Raw genomic sequence first — 5,484 nt, 5'->3', positions numbered from 1 at the left:
AATAAACAATATGTATATGTCGAACGTATTGGATGCACCGAATAGCAATAGTATCACACATGCAAAACTAACCATCATCGAATACTGGATAAGATCGTGGTGCACGTACTGAACCGTTGTAAGCGAAGTAGTTGTGGCTGATGTGGATGCGATGTTGTTGACACAATGTTGGTGACGCCAATTTGATGGTGGTGAGGATGATAGTGCGTGATGCCACCTGACTTAGAAGAAAGAAGACCTATTGTAACAGACGTGAGCAGTCGCGTGTAGCACTTCCCAAAAACCTAGTTTGCCCTCTCCCGGTACAAGCTCACAAGAGCGAGAGGTTCTAGAAACCGCTCTCCCTCTCACTGGTGAGCGCTGGCGTTTGGGATATAGGATATACTATACTATGATGGATGCACAAATAGCAAGAGGAGGAAAAAAACCCTAACTCGATTTCGATGTGTCTTTGGCGGTGGAGGCACTACTGCAGGAATGCCTAGCAGTGGCGGGCACCTAAAGCCCAGCAGTGGTGAGCGGGCCTCTTTGGGCAGCCTGCCACTACTAAAAGGACACCAGTGGCGGGCGCCAGCCCACCACTTGTAGGGCCCTAACAGTGACGAGAGGCGTAACTTGCTCGCTGATAACCCAGAAGTATAGGGGATCAACTGTATCCTCTTTCGATAAGTCAGAGTGTCGAACCCAACACTACTAGGGAAAACCCTAGCAGTAGCGTGGGTATTTTTCCTATCAGTAGCGCGGGACGACGCGCTACTGAGAAGGCGCTACAGCTAATGTGTAGCAGTAGCGCCTGTCGACCCACGCTACTGCTATACATGGTTAGCAGTAGCACGCTTTGGTCCAGAGCGCTGCTGCTAATATCTGCAGCGCTTTTTAGCAGGAAGCGCTACTGGTAAGGGAGCGCTACTGCTAACTTTGTTCCCCTCGCTACTGCTAGTTTTATTAGTTTCTATTTTTTTCTGCATATTTGTTTTGTATTTGAATAGGCTTTATACAATAATCTTTAGCATATCATACGCATACAAATGTAATCATAGCATATACATTCAAATAGTCTCATCAAATCATGTCATCATCATAATCATCATCCAACACAGAGTGGTCTCTCGTCATCATCTCGAATATAGCGATACAAGTCTCGATTACTTGCAACTACATCGTCATCCATCTAAACAATGATATACGCGAGAAGAGCTATCACTTTGAGTGAGAGCGGAACTATGCAGTACATGAGTTCGTATCCCTCTCTCGCATTAGCGTGAACCTAAACTAACTACCGCCTATCGCTCGGAAACCGGAAATCGGTACACCTAGGCCTGACACTCCGGCCACTCGTCGTATATATACTCCTGGCGTAGCACTTCTTCGCCATCAATGATCTATGCACCTGCATAGTCACATGAGTCGATGATATGCAACATATATAGTTGAGCAACAGAAAGAGACAGACTTGGCAAAAATAGAAGCAACATATCATAAGCATAAATAACAAAGTTGATCGTACCCAAAATGCTCTATTAGAGTGATCGTCGCTAGTCGAGGAGGACGGTTTAATTACATCACAAATAAAGTTTCGTCGTGCATAACTCAAAGTTTCGTCATACAGAAAGTATGGACTAAACGGACACATTGTCATATATAGACAATCACTCCAACATGTAGTGCCATCCATCCAAGTCAGGGAGATAGTCCCCGAGCCTAGTGAAAGACTTCAGGTCGAGACGCTGAGCGGCTACCCGTGTTCGGACGTCTTCCCGCGACATTTGTCCTTCTTCATAGAACATCCCTGTTTTTTCGACGACCTCCTTCATGATGATTTGGGCAACTTCGCGCTGGATGTGATAGAACTCAGCTCGAAGTCGATGATCCTTGATATCTCCTAAGGTCTTTGCCCATTGCAGAATATGGGCATCGCCTGATCTAGCTGACATGCAAAGGTTCTGGTGATCCCGTCTGTACTCCAGCATGTGGTGTAGGACATAGAATCCATCATTAAGAGAATCACTCGGTTGCTGGATGCAGCAGAAGTCGGTCTTATGGCTGAAGGCGAGCCCGCTGTCCCTTCTCTTCTTGTCCTTGACCTCTCCACCCCGTGCGTCGTAGTAAAACATAGCACTGTCGAGAACAGACTTGATGTGGGTGTAATCCTTTTTGTTAATGTTCTTCGACGAGTCCAAGAAAAGAGCATGGAAGTATCGGGGGTAGAGGATGATGAGGACGGCGCGCTCGCCGCTGCGTAAAATAAGTACACCTCAAATTAATTAGCCTCCACCATGCAAATGAATGATTGAAATCGAAGGAAAGATATCCGCGTGGATGACTTACAGGGGATGATAAGGCACGAGAATCGCCTCCTTGTCCTTATTGGCGAGCATGAATTTGACGATGTATTCCCTCGCGTATTCACGGTGCTTTGCGCAGACTCCCAAGAAGCCCTCATGCATGGAGTACGGGTTAGCGACACAGATATGAGGTATCTGCTCAACCCCGATGAGGTAGTTCATGTGCAAGGCATAAAGGCGGACAAATGTAAAATCTAGCTTCTTCAAGTGAAACATGTCGAAGATGTAATCGAATCGAAGGAAGAACTTCTCCGCGGGGAATGTGTCGGTGTACGACAATTGCTGCGGCACGTTAACCACGTAGAGTGGGTATCCTGGATTTTTTGAGGCGATGAGGCCTTTCTCTATCCGCAGCACATCGTCATGAAGTCTCCTTAAATCGCCGAATCTGGCCCCTAGCGCTGCTTCAGGTAGGATTGGTTGACCGGGGATATGCCATTTTGCCGCATCGGGGATATCTATACGGTCTTGAACCCGAGGCTGCTGAGGCGGCTGGATCATAGAATCAGCTTTTTTTGCCTTTCCTCGATCTCTTCCTAGACTTCTTTACTACCGAAAGGTTGTCCATAATACGTTCAGACTCCGGAGACGGCCGAAACCAAGGTAGTAGACATATCTACAACCACCTGTTTTGCGGCAGCTACCGCTGTCGTGACTGTCTCACATGATTTCTTCTCAACCGCAATCTCAACCTTCTTGTCAATGTTTTCTTCAGTTAACCTCCATCTTTCCTTTCTCTCCTCTGTGGTCTCACGGTAGTACTTCTTCCACGTTGCGCCGTCTCCGACACCGTGCACGCGTCCATACGACGGTCGAGTCTCCACCGGGAGTCATTTCAATATGTTCAACGCCCGGTTGAATGGAGTGTCCCACTTGGGCCTCGCCAACGCCTTAGACGGCGAGTCGCTTTCGGCCGCAATCCTGTGCTGCTCTCTCTGCAAAAGGCACAAGGAACGTTTACAAATATGACTAACGTGCAGTCGAATTGATCAGAAACTAAAATTACTAGCAGTCTCATGAACTCCGTCGTGACCGCGTTCGTCTCGAAAACCTTCTTCACTGGGTCCCAACGGTGCCGGGCCCTGAGGACGTCACGCTCCTGTGGGACGGTGAACTCCGCCAAGGGGTCTGGGATGCCCAGACTCGCGGCTTCCGCCTCCTCCTTGGCCCATATGGACCTCTTCCCGCCGTAACCACGGCTTCCAAGGTGGTGGCACCCAGTGTTCCTCTGTTGAAGCCCCCTCATGTACTTCGACTTTTTTTTGGCAGCTTCGGCCTCGCAAGCCGCCTTGAATATTTGAAAGTGCTCTGCCGTGATTGTCGGATTATCCTTTACAATCTCGAAGTAGGGTTCCTTTTTGTCGATGATCCTTGCTTTCACCCTTTTTTTCCAGGCGGCCAATGCGTCGCTAAACTTGGTCATGGCGTGTTTGTTTATCTTCTTCACTGCCGGGTCCTTATCTGGATCTTTATAATCCTTTTCATTCCGGCCCGGGAACAAGAATATCTGGTGCAGCTTCTTTAGGAGGGAGGGCCTCATATTATCTATCTTCTATAGTTTCTCATCGTTGATGGTGGCGGTTGTCCGTACGATGCAGCCTATTTGATTGCCGTAGCACGCGCGCGCTTCCTCGGGCGCGTTTGGCTCAAAATTGTCGTCATCCACCTCCGTGACCACCAGTCTACTAGTCTTGAGCTTGTTAGGAAGCCGTTGCCTCTTTGCTTTCGGTTCTACACCGGCTCCGCTAGTCTCGGCGCCGGTCTCAGTCTGAGCGTCGGTCTCAGTCTCAGCCCCGGTCTCAATCTCAGCGCCGGTCTCAGTCTCAACACCGGTCTGCATGTCGATCTCAGTCCCCGATGCGACTGGTGGGCCCAGCAACAACATAGGTTGATCGTCGGCAAGGCTCAAAAATTCGTCTGCCGCCAGGTAGACGTCGTCACCAGAACCCTGTCCTTCATCGTTGCTAGCCATGTTTCCTACGATTAAATCTAGTCAATTAATTCTAGACCTAATAAAATGAATAATGACATAAAAAAGGCCTATGTTTTGCAGGAACGTTGACTCCTTCCCGGTGCGGCAAATCCCGGGCACTCGATATGTCCTAGTTTGTACCACAAGTCATGCCGAAATTCATGGAAAATTTCGGCATGACCTTTGCTAAAAAGTGGACAAATCGAGAACCTGAAATTTGCGAGAACGGAAATGAATCAACATTCCGGCAAAACATAGGCCACTCAGCTTCATTCCCTGGAAACAACAAAAGGCCACTTGGGCACAATCGAACCACTTCAATGAAAAGATATAACATGACCACTTCAACGAAAAGATATAATCAACAATAAAAGTCTAGGAAGGGATCATCTTTAAAATAAAACTCACCTAAATTCTTTTCCTAGAAAAATAGTGGTCGAAAATAAAATTTTCCTCTAACCTAGCGAACCTAGTTAACCTAGATTGTTAACCTAATGAACCAAATTAACCTAGCTAGTTAGTTAACCTAGCTTGTTAACCTAGTTTACCTAGATAATTAACCTAATTAAACTAGTTAACCTAGCTAGTTCTCTGTCAAAGCCCTAAATAAATTTTTTCTTAACCTAGATAATTAACCTAATTAAACTAGTTAACTTAACTAGTTCTCTGTGAAAGCCCTAACTACATTTTTGCACTAACCTAGAAAATTAACCTAATTAAATTAGTTAACCTAGCTAGTTAGTATGTCCAATGTTTGTGCTATGCATCAGAGAGAGAGAGAGAGAGAGAGAGAGAGAGAGAGAGGAGGGGTACTTACAGACGATGGCTCCGGTGGTGGCGAGGGAGGCGGTGGTGGCGAGGGAGGCAGGGGCGTCGAGGGTGGCTCCGGTGGCGCCGAGGGCGGCTCCGGTGGCGTTGATGAGGCCGCGCGGCGACTGTGGCGTTGGGGGCGGCTCTGGTGGCGTCGACGGCGCGCGGCTCTGGTGGCTCCGGGGGCGTCGACGTCGGCAGGAGACGGCGACGAAGTGGGGCGACGGCAAATTGGGGACACGGCGGCGAAGTGGGGGCAAGGGATTTGGGGGAGAAGTGGTGGCCGGGTGGAGGGAAAACCGCTGGTTAAGTGAAACATAGCGGTAACGCGTTAAGGGGAACGCGCTATAGCTACGC

The sequence above is a fragment of the Triticum aestivum genome, chromosome 4D, assembly GCF_018294505.1.
Source record: "Triticum aestivum cultivar Chinese Spring chromosome 4D, IWGSC CS RefSeq v2.1, whole genome shotgun sequence".
Lineage (NCBI taxonomy): Eukaryota > Viridiplantae > Streptophyta > Magnoliopsida > Poales > Poaceae > Triticum > Triticum aestivum.
The sequence above is the reverse complement of the archived record's forward strand: the minus strand, read 5'-3'. Positions refer to the sequence as shown.